This window comes from Diachasma alloeum, unplaced genomic scaffold (genome assembly GCF_001412515.2).
Source record: "Diachasma alloeum isolate Michigan unplaced genomic scaffold, Dall2.0 Dall_scaffold_00243, whole genome shotgun sequence".
In the NCBI taxonomy this organism is placed as follows: domain Eukaryota; kingdom Metazoa; phylum Arthropoda; class Insecta; order Hymenoptera; family Braconidae; genus Diachasma; species Diachasma alloeum.
In genome coordinates, this window is record NW_021680394.1 from 135043 (window position 1) to 146994 (window position 11952).

The window sequence follows — 11952 nt, forward strand, 5'->3', positions numbered from 1 at the left end:
ATATATATATATATATATATATATATATATTCTCTTTTGTATATATATATAAAAGAGAAAGAATAATCAACGTGATCTGATCGGAGGTCAGTGTTAGACTGACTATTCGCACGAGGCGACGAATTTGGATTCGCGATATAATTTTGCGAGTGAAAGGCATTATATACTGGCGGGTGTGATAGAGTGCGATAATGTCACTGATGTCCAGTCGTCGCACAGCGCGTTGTCGTATCCGTGCGCTACATGACTCCCCTGTTTAAGTAAAAAAAAGGTAGTTTTTCAGCACTGCAACAGAAAAAGATTAATCTCGGAATAGGTGAAATGTGATAAGCAGGTGAAAAAATTTTGATGAAGAAATTTAGACAGTATAGACGTGGATTGTCGGTCTGTTCGCGAAGTTTACGCGTTTCCTCGGCCTCTGAGTCCTGTTCGCCGTCCTCGTGCTCGGCTGCGGCTGATTCTGTTGTTGTTGAGGCTCTCCTGGTACGTCTGGCGATGGAGACTGTCCTTGGTCCATGTCCTCCGGTAGTACGTACGCTGGTTTCAGTCGGTCGATGAAGATCGGTGTATTCTTTTAGTTTCCCAATCCTTCGAACTTGTACCAAATGACGAAGTATTTGGTATGAAGTATTTGAAGTATTTGGTATGAAGTATTTGGTATGAAGTATTTGAAGTATTTGGTATGAAGTATTTGTCATGACGACTGATTACGCGGCATGGGCCGATGTATGGTGATCGATATGCCATTCGCACGAGGTCATCGCGGACAAAAACATGTGTACACGTCGGGAGATCCTTGAAGATGAAGGTTGAACGTGTACAGTAATGTGCAGCGGGAGTCGGCGCGATCCTGCGGAAATGCTGGCATAGATTTCTCACCAATTCCGGTGCTGTTGCTTGTTGGTTCGATGGGATGAGGAATTCTCCGGGTAGACGGATCGGTTCCCCGTATGTTAGCTCGGCGGAAATCGTTTGCAGGTCCTCTTTCCACGCGGATCTCAACCCTAGAAGTACCCGGGGAAGTGCGTCGTACCAAGCCTCGCCATGACCTCGCAGTGCTGCTTTCAGTTGGCGGTGTATTCTCTCAACCATGCCGTTTGATTGAGGATGAAATGGCGTCGTCATCAACCTCTCGGTGCCCAGAACTCGCGTAAGCTCAAGCTTGAAGGTGTCTGAGAAGAATTGACCGCCATCGTCAGATGTAATTCTCAGGGGTTGTCACGTATTCCTACGTGGTCTCCCCCAAATTAATCAGAAATGTAAAGTTAAATAACATTTTATTAATCTATGCGACGAAGCTCAGTCCCATCACATTTTTCTCGATAAAAATATAGTTGATGACGAGAAACTTCACAAAAATGAATAACATAGATAATTTTTATAAAAACCACTCTCAAACTGTTGCCTTTAAATTCCAGCATGCATCTCTGATCCTTCAGAGTTGAACAACTCCTATCCTGATACTTGCTGAACACCAGCTCCATGACGCATGATATTGATTTGCTCATATCAGAGCCCATAAACTCCAGAAACAGGAATTTACCGGAAAAAGAGAAATAAATGAATATTCAAATACTGAAAAAGACTAAATCGAGTCAATTAATGATTAAAAATAATAAATTGATCCTATTGATTTGTCAAATTTAACAAAAATATCATGGACATGACTTAATCTCACTCTCAGAGTATAAAATAAAATAATAAAGTCTTCATAGACTCGTAGAATGAATTCAATAATATTCCAGAAATAAAGAATGAAATAGAAATCTCCGACACAAGCTATAATCGTTCTATCGACAACACATTCCCAGAAAATAACTAAATACACACGATAATGACCTCTATTAACGAAAATAAAATAAAATAACAAAACATACTAACGGAATTACCACATTCCCAATGTTTCCTTATCCTGGCCTATCCAGAGTGTCCAGGTACAGCATCGACATGCTTCCCAACTCCCAGAAGTGCCTGATGACTAGTGCACTCCCTTCCAAAGCTCGAGAGACAATTGGTGTCCTTCTACAAAGAGCTTTCCCACGTGTTACCCTGCAAACACGAAAAATAAATTAATATTTGGCAGAATAAATATTTCTGGCCCATCCCAAGCATCCTAAGCCTCAGAACAGACCCTGCAAAGTCAAAATAAATAAATAGATATAATCGATATAATAAATAGATAGTGTCCTCGCGACACTAATATTTACCATAATAAGCAGAATTATACCTCACTCTTATATAATTCTTTAGGGCAGATCGTCCTAATGTTCCTATGCCTCAAGTGCATTCCTGAAAAGGGTTTTCCCTTTAAAAATAATATAATCATTTACATGAAATAATACATATTCTATTTCAGCTACCTTATAAAATAAATAAATATGGATATAAAATTTTACCTACTTACAGTTACGCACAATGTAGCCAGTTATTCTGATGTCCAAATAATTATCCTGAAAAAGGAGAAAATAACAGTAAATACATAAATACATCAGATTTATCATTTCAGAATGAGAATGCAAATAATATAGACAATTTAAATGTCTCAATTCAATAAATATTTTTTATAAGCAAATAAAGCTATTATTCTCTCCTTGAGAAAAGGAAATATTAATCGGAATAACTATTCAAATGGAAAGTTCAATAAAAAAAACAATAAAACTGAGAGACTATATGACAATACATTCAAAATAAACTCAGTCAAAACAGAACCATGGGGAACATAACCTCACCCGTCACTGTGACAAAAGCCAATATATTGAAATCTAAGCAATGAAAGCAGGTAAAATCATGAAAATTTATGATTAAAATATATGGAGAGGAACAGAACACTTTAAAAATAATCAAAAATATAAAAAGTCAATAAATAAATATTTACCTAATTTTACTCCTTTCGTATACGTTGACACTGTTGTCACTCGAAAACATGACCTCAGAAAAATCAATAATGCTGAAAATAATAAAAGTCCATTGGAAACTTGACAAATGTACACTTTGAAAATACTTATCTCAGAGAAAATATGTGTCACTATGACACTGCGTTAGGTCATGTGCACAACAATCCCAGCGACAGTCGCTGTTTGCGGTAATGCTCGTTCGAAGCGCCGCTAGGTATCCAAACCTATAACTCAAAATAATCGAATTAATTCAATTAAAATGAAATCAAATAAAAATATTTAGGGACCAGTAAGGAGCCCACGATAAACAAAATTATTTATTAAAATGAAATAATAATTTTAGGGACCAATAAGGAGCCCCCGATACATTCAATGTGAATGATAAATGTGAAATAAAGTAAATTTATGAGCGATCGAGCTCTGCAGTAACTGAGAAAACTGCTATTTTGTCTCAACAAGGCTAACAAAAGAACAAACGAGAAAAGATATATCTTCTATCTAAATAATTAAACTCTATTAATTCGGGACCAGTAAGGAGCCCACAAATACAAATACAAAACAAATACAAAACTACTTAAAATTTTAGACGAGTTGGCCCGTCATGTTGAGGCAAGTGAGGAGCTGCGGCAACGAGGAAAGTGCTCACGAAAATATGTCAGATCTCCTAAAATTCTAGTTTCCGAGAAGAGACTAAATTTCAGGATCTCAGCAGTTGTATGACTCTTTCAAACATGAAACGAAAACAAAGGCATCTATAATGATCAAGAATATTAACAAAATATTTAAATTTAAAATGAAAAATTGAAAAGAAACGTTAAAAATATAAAAATTGTCCGATCTATGGCATTGACGTTTCAAAAGAGAGAGAAAATTATATGTACAATAGAAATATTGTCACAATAATTTTAATATTGTAAACTACAAAGTTACTAGCAATTTACTATGAGCTACAGCAGTAGTATCTCCATAGCTGTTCCTTCTGAACAGTCAGTCTGCAGTCATCAGTCTACAGTAGTGGTCAGTACTTCATAGCTGTTCCTTCTGAACAGAAGTATCCTATCGTTGTTCCTTTAGAACAGTCGTCTCTCCGCGTTCGTTGGGAACGGGCTCTTGCTCTCCAAGCAACTTGGTAAATTAATAACTTCGATCATCAATGGTAATAAGCTTATAGCAAGCTTCACCGAATTTTTTTCAAGTCTCCTATGGAGTTTGGAACTTAAAGTTCATTTTATTCAAAATGGAACCCCCTCTGGATCTCCATAAAATATTAAAACACAGAAATAATTTTGAAACTTAAATAAACCCAATTAAACCGAAATCGATTGGATTTCCGCGGTGCAGAAAGAACTGACTAGTATCTCCGCGAACTGATCGTGTTATTTTAACAAAATTGTCAATTCATTTTATTTAAAGTGAAATAAACACAGTGAAATTAATTTAGTGAAGTTTATTCAGTGCACAAGGTATTTTCCTTGAAATCACCGTCAGTGTTGAAAATCCTTCGAATTGTTCATCTGCGGCCTCTAGGCTGGGGATGGATATTCTAAGGTTTCTTGACAAATAGATAGGCTATCACTTAGTCGAAATTTCGGTGATTTGTCTTGCTGTTAAAGCTGTCTCGACAGCTATAACTCCGCTTTTTCCGCACAGGGGGTAGTTTGCCAAGTTAATCCGATTTTCACTAAAGTGAATAATGTCAGACAGTTAATTGTCTTCGAGTTTCGGTCACGGGTGGCTTTATTGCTTGGATTGTCCACTCGCAGATAATGGCTCACCTGATTTTCCCTATCCCTTTTAAAATAATAAATTCCGAATACTAAATTCATCCGGCATTCGTTAAAATTGTTACGATAATTTTGCCGAGACGACGAGTGATCACCGACGGCTAATACTGCTGTCTCCACTCAGAACCCCACGAGAATCATCATAACGATTCAGAATGACTGACGATATGGCTCTAGTCGATTGTTTCTGCATCCGACGCGTGAAATCCTTAAAATAATATATAAATTCTATTTCATTCAAGTGTTCAGTATTTCATCAGTGATCGAGAGCATATATTTTAAAGAACTGTATCCAGTGAATTTCTATATTTTATTTGAGAGTTTTATTCGAACATTTTGTACGAGAATCTTCGTTCCTGACCACCTGTGGATTCAAAGGCGCTTTCGTTTTTTCGGCCTAGAGAAGGACGATAATCCGAGTGCAGAGCAGAATATCTTCCTCCGAAGCATCCAGAAAAAGTGGTAAGCAAATTGAAAATGACCGATACACCCGGAGATCGATTGATCCTCCAAATTTAAGTCGTGAAGTTACCGTGAACGGAAAATCGAGGATGTCAACTCAACCTGGTAACGGCAAGTCATGTTGTAGCCGGCTGCCGCTCGACAGCTATAACTCCATTTGGCTTCCCAAAAATCTCGAATCTCGTTCTTAACTTCATTAAAATCCGTGTTTCCTTGCATTTCTTNAGAGCAGAATATCTTCCTCCGAAGCATCCAGAAAAAGTGGTAAGCAAATTGAAAATGACCGATACACCCGGAGATCGATTGATCCTCCAAATTTAAGTCGTGAAGTTACCGTGAACGGAAAATCGAGGATGTCAACTCAACCTGGTAACGGCAAGTCATGTTGTAGCCGGCTGCCGCTCGACAGCTATAACTCCATTTGGCTTCCCAAAAATCTCGAATCTCGTTCTTAACTTCATTAAAATCCGTGTTTCCTTGCATTTCTTAAAAATAAATAATTTTCGTTTATTTTCTTAGAATCCAACGGGAATACGTAACAGGGTATGCCGAAGCGCGCGATCCAGTGATAAAGAATCGCGTTGATTACTGTTTGCATCCTCGAGTCAACCAATGGAACTACTTCTGGGTATCACGTAAATCTGTCGATGATGGTCAAGCACCAGCTGTGTCTTTTTGAGGCAGGAAGAGAGACTAAATCGACGTGTATGTATTCGAATCTTCGTGATGATGTCGCGATGTTAGCTATTGGTGTAACCGCGTGTCGCGTTATCTTATTTTTCTGGCACTCCAGGCAGTGTTTGTGAGCTGCAGACCTGTTTTCTCAGCGAAGCAGGAACGTATGGGCGAACTGTACCTGATGATACATCACAGTACAGTACAGTGGTTCGTCCATTCCTGGGAGTTGTAAGCGGTCCAGTCGCAGGTTCACCTCCGGTTGCTGGAGTTCTTGATCGTCGCGTTGGGCGTCTACCAGCTGCTGAGGTGTGACGGCAGTCGTGATTTCCTCTACTCGTGACAGGGCGTCTGCCACGACATTGTCTGGGGCCGCGACGTATCTGATGTCCGTGGAAAACTGGGCGATGTAGCCAGTCTTCTGTATTGCCAGAGTGAAGCTCGTTCCGGTTTCTGTTGGAACGCGAGAGTCAGCGGTTTGTAATCGGTGAAAATTATCACAAGTCCTTCAAAGATGTGCCTGAAGTGCAATACTGCCGCGTAGATTGCTTACCGAAGAAGGCTAACGGCTGCCAGGAACCGTGGTGTTCCTGCTGTAGTACGGCGCCGATCGCGTGATCCGACGCGTCTGTGAAGCCCTCTCTGCCGCGATATTTGGAAGAGACAACAGAGTAGCTTCTGCTAGCGCTTGCTTGCTGCGCGTGAATGCTTCTTCAAGGGCTGGAGACTAGGCTACTGGTTTCCCTTGACGTTCGTCTCCTGAGTCGCGGCGTTCAGCGGGGCGAGGATTTCTGCTGCTCCCAAGGGATGAACTTCCGGTAGAAATTTAGAGTTCCGAGGTGTCTGCGTAGCGATTTAACCGTTGTTGGCCTTGTGAATTTCAGAGGCCAAATGTCATGTATGGGAATTCGAAGAGTCCAAATGGCGTGATTATTGCCGTTTTCTTGATGTCTTCGCGTGCCACTGGAATTTGGTTGGTCTTTAACTATCTATGGTGGAAAAGATTGTTTTGTTAATATTCTTGATCATGATAAATGCCTTTGTTTTCGTTTCATGTTTGAAAGAGTCACACAACTGCTGAGATCCGGAAATTTAGTCTCTTCTTGGAAACTCTAGAATTTTAGGAGATCTGACATATTTTCGCGAGCACTTTCCTCGTTGCCGCAGCTCCTCACTTGCCTCAACATGACGGGCCAACTCGTCTGAAATTTTAAGTAGTTTTGTATTTGTTTTGTATTTGTATTTGTGGGCTCCTTACTGGTCCGAATTAATAGAATTTAATTAAAACTCCCTCCCTACGATATATCTTTTCTCTTTTGTTCTTTTGTTAGCTTTCTTGTTGAGACAAAATAGCAGTTTTCTCAGTTATTGCAGAGCTCGATCGCTCATAAATTTACTTTATTTCGCATTTATCGTTCACATTGAATGTATCGTGGGCTCCTTATTGGTCCCTAATTATTATTTCATTTATTATTTGTTTATCGTGGGCTCCTTATTGGTCCCTAAATATTATTTCATTTATTGTTTGTTTATCGTGGGCTAAGGAGCCCACGATAAACAAACAATAAATGAAATAATATTTAGGCCTTACTGGTCCCTAAAAATATTTTTATTTGATTTCATTTTAATTGAATTAATTCGATTATTTTGAGTTACAGGTTTGGATACCTAGCGGCGCTTCGAACGAGCATTACCACAAGCAGCGACTGTCGCTGGAATAGTTGTGCGCATGACCTAACGCAATGTCATAGTGACACATATTTTCTCTGAGATAAGTATTTTCAAAGTGTATATTTGTTAAGTTTCTAATGGACTTTTATTATTTTCAGCATTATTGATTTTTCTGAGGTCATGTTTTCGAGTGACAACAGGCTGTCAACGTATACGAGAGGAGTAAAATAGGTAAATAGTTAAAAATAAATAGGTAAAATAGTTATTTATTAACTTTTTATATTTTTGATTATTTTTAAAGTGTTCTGTTCCTCTCCACATATTTTAATCATAAATTTTCATGATTTTACCTGCATTCATTGCTTAGATTTCAATATATTGGCTTTTGTCAAAGTGACAGGTGAGATTATGTTCCCCATGGTTCTGTTTTGACTGAGTTTATTTTGATTATATTGTCATATAGTCTCTCAGTTTTATTGTTTATTTTATTGAACTTTCCATTTGAATATTTATTCCGATTAATATTTCCTTTTCTCAAGGAGAGAATAATAGCTTTATTTGCTTATGAAAAATATTTATTGAATTAAGACATTTAAATTGTCTATATTATTTGCATTCTCATTCTGAAATGATAAATCTGATGTATTTATTTATTTACTGTTATTTTCTCCTTTTCCAGGATAATTATTTGGACATCAGAGTAACTGGCTACCTTGTGCGTAACTGTTAGTACGTAAAATTTTATATCCATATTTATTTATTTTATAATGTAGCTGAAATAGAATATGTTTTATTTCATGTAAATGATTATGTTATTTTCCCTTTTCAGGAATGCACTTGAGGCATAGGAACATTAGGACGATATGCCCTCAAGAAATGTATAAGAGTGAGGTATAATTCAGCTTATTAAGGTAAATATTAGTGTCGCGAGGACGACTATGATTAAACAATATTTCTTATTAATTTGACATGCCTGTATTATATCTATTTATTGAATTTGACTCTGCAGGGTCTGTTCTGAGGCTTAGGATGCTCAGGATGGGCCAGAAATAGTTATTCTGCCAAATAGTAATTTATTTTTGAGTTGGGAAGCATGTCGATGCTGTACCTGGACACTCTGGATAGACCAGGATAAGGAAACCTTGGGAATGTGGTAATTCCGTTAGTATGTTTTGTTCTTTTATTTTATTTTCGTTAATAGAGGTCATTGTCGTGTGTATTTAGTCATTTTCTGGGAATGTGTTGTCGATAGAGCGATTATAGAATGTTTCAGAGATTTCTATTTCATTCCTTATTTCTCTTTTTCAGGTAAATTCCTGTTTCTGGAGTTTATGGGCTCTGATATGAGCAAATAAATATCATGCGTCATGGAGCTGGTGTTCAGCAAGTATCAGGTTAGGAGTTGTTCAACTCTGAAGGATCAAGGATGCATGCTGGAATTTAAAGGCAACAGTTTGAGAATGGTGAAATGTTTTTATAAAAATTATCTATGTTATTTACTTTTGTGAAGTTTTTCATCATCAATTATATTTTTATCGAGAAAATGTAATGAGACTTAGCTTCATACCATAGATTAATAAAATGTTATTTAACTTTACATTTCTGATTAATTTGGGGGAGACCACGTAGGAATACGTGACAGTAGTTGATTCGTTATCTTCCCGAACAACCACAACCTCGAATCCTACATTGGCTCCGATACAGGGAATCGAACCCGGGCCGCCCGGGTGAGATGAATCCTGGGATGAGCCAGACGACTAACTTCTGCTAGCGCGGGAGCGATTGCTACACCTGAGACGTGCGTGTGTTCCTCAGGTGTGTATGTATGAGAGCGGTGCGATACGCCTCTCAGTGATGATGTTAGCGAAGCGCTACACCCTCACCCCGACCCCCCTTGCCCACATTTGATCCAGAACCGCCACTGCGTATCTACTCTTCGAAAGATTGGATTTTTTCTACCCGGGTGGCTGCCGGTTATATTGAACTTCGTCAGTGATTTCTCAATTACCTCAGAGGCTGTATTTGATTAACGACTTTTCGGGAGGGATTCTCGGGTTCGATGATTTTGAATAGGACTATTATTAAGCCGGTAACGTCTACGAACGAAAAATTAATATGTAGAGGTACAGAAAGAAGATAAATACAGATTGAAAAAAATTAATTGCCTTACGGCCATCTGAAATGAGTTTCGGTATAACTTTGGTGTAATTCATGCGCAATACTCGCGGTTTTCATAACATTTTTCACGTTTTTTTCTTTTGAAATAAATCTTCTAAAAAACCCTGTTTGCTTTCGAACCTTAACGTCCAGCATTTCGTTAACGATCTAAACTGTAAAATTAAAGTGCGCTAATGCTGCAAGTAATGATGCTTGGGACGAAGTTTTTGGGATACTTTTTTCTCAATTGCATGTATTGTCCGTTTAATTGGTTCAAATATATTGTACACAATTTATCAATATAGGGAGCACTTACTATTTCTATTATTCCGGTGAGTAATAGAATTGCTCGCCAGTCATCATCGTCTACATCTTGAATTCTATCGCAGAACATGAGGGGCAATAATCTTAGAAAAATTCACAATTGCCAGGGAGCACCGGATACTTTATTAGATTTAGGTGGAGTCGTACAAGGTTTGTCCTTACGGTCTTCAGGGGAATACAAAAATTTCTCGATAGGATGATTTAAAAACTCATAAGTGAACCATTTTTTCTTGCGAATCAATGCATTGGATATAACTTCAAATCATGGCATATTACACCTTCGAACAAATCGTGTGCAATAATCAATTGAATTTCTTGATTATCCACAAAAGATTTTGTACGTCAGGAGTCGACTTCTCACCTCTCGTCTATTTTTCATTGTTCGATGAATTACTGATTATTTCGTGTTTCTGCATTTACATTGAGTAATAAAATGTAACGTTTCAGATCTTGTTTTGTATCCATCAATCATATGAGTTCCGAGAGAGCGTGCCAATATGATCGTGAATTATTTTTAGAGAATTAGAGTTTGTTTTGGCCAGAAGTTCGTCAATGATCCAATTGAAATAAGTGTCATTGCTTCTGTCAGTTTCATTGCATTGCTACACGACGGTTCTAACTAATGATTGTTATTACTAAGGCAACACTTTTGAATGTATCACGTGATCAAAAGTTTAATCATACAATTGGGAATGATTCCATAGTTTATTCGTTCTTCTGTAGCCATCATCCAGTTATTCATATTGAATTTTCAGATGTTTCCGATCATCAAGGTTGCAGTAAGCCGGCGTCAGCAGAGTCCGCTGTACAAGTCTCAGGAAACCGAGGCAAGACTAAAGGCAGTAATTTAATCGAATGACATCAACCCACTGAACTTAGATCTAGTTTCATTACTTGCTTACTAATTTCACTCCTCCGAAGTCTCCGAAGACGAGTAGTATGAGATTGTGAGCATCCTGAAACACCGGAGACGGAAAAGAAGAATTGGGTATCAGGTCAAATGGAAAAATTACCCAAAACCGTCGTGAGTCAAAACCAGAAGTTTGAACGCTTCTACTCTTCTGGCGGACTATCGTAAGGAGCACCCGTTCAAAAAGAAAAAAACGAAAATAGTCACAGAAATCAAACAGATTCTAACGAAAAAGCGCGATCCATACGATCATAATACCACTGCTCTCTGAAGCTTCCAAATATCAAGGATACAAATATTTTAAGCCGAAACTGGAATGATCACCGACGTCGGTGGCCGAAGCGGCTAGGTGCGAGCCTAGTGTGCGAAAGGTTGTGAGTTTGATTCGAGAGTTTGACATACAAAATCAGTGGATAATCAAGAAATTCAATTCATAATGACAAATCGTTTTAAGAGACTTATTTTGACTTTTAAGAAAATTAGACAGAGTACACAAATTTTAAGTGAAAATAGAAAAATTGAAATATCTCAAAAACTTTGTATGAGAACATATATATATATTTTCATTGATTTAAATAGATAACATCAAGACAAAAAATTTGAACAAAAAAAGTTCAAATCGATAGTTTTGAAGATATTTACAAAAAACGATTCAGAAACAAATGTCAATTTCTTAAAAACGACTGGATCGATTCAGCTGAACTTGCGTATAGAGTTAGTCCTCAGTGATACTTTAGTCAAGTGTTGTATATGTTTATTTTTGTAAATATTAAAAATGATGTTGATCAAATTGACCACCCGCAGCGACAGATATGATTCTCAAATTTTGTATTTTGACATTTTAAACCATTCTGCATCATTTCCAAGTAAAATTAGAGATTCGAAAAATTGAACGATTTCAAAGCTTCCATTCGGAAGCAAAAAGGAATAACAATTTCATGCTAATAATCTAGAATTCTGTTGAATAATGGGCATTACTTGGGACTATAACTGTGCAAAATTTCAACCTGATCAGTCAAGTAGTTTTCGAGATATAGCAATATTTCAAAAATCGTTTTTTTTTCGAATATCTGAA

The 11952-nt window shown here is 37.5% G+C and overlaps 2 long non-coding RNA genes across 4 annotated transcripts; one reads left to right on the top strand and one right to left on the bottom strand.

The window, feature by feature from the left end:
- Positions 1 to 1642: 1642 nt before the first annotated feature.
- Positions 1643 to 3034, bottom strand: LOC107037469. Of its 2 annotated transcripts, none has more exons than XR_001460842.1 (4): positions 2876 to 3034; positions 2405 to 2450; positions 2208 to 2289; positions 1643 to 2049 (listed from the first exon to the last, which is right to left on the bottom strand). It is a non-coding gene; the product is annotated as an uncharacterized LOC107037469 (long non-coding RNA). The 2 variants fall into 2 exon arrangements; XR_001460841.1 differs by having other exon boundaries at positions 2208 to 2305.
- Positions 3035 to 7557: 4523 nt separating this feature from the next.
- LOC107037465 lies at positions 7558 to 9083 on the top strand. Of its 2 annotated transcripts, none has more exons than XR_001460837.2 (5): positions 7558 to 7717; positions 8166 to 8215; positions 8316 to 8397; positions 8496 to 8647; positions 8795 to 9083. It is a non-coding gene; the product is annotated as an uncharacterized LOC107037465 (long non-coding RNA). The 2 variants fall into 2 exon arrangements; XR_001460838.2 differs by having other exon boundaries at positions 8496 to 8639.
- The last annotated feature ends 2869 nt before the right edge of the window (positions 9084 to 11952 follow it).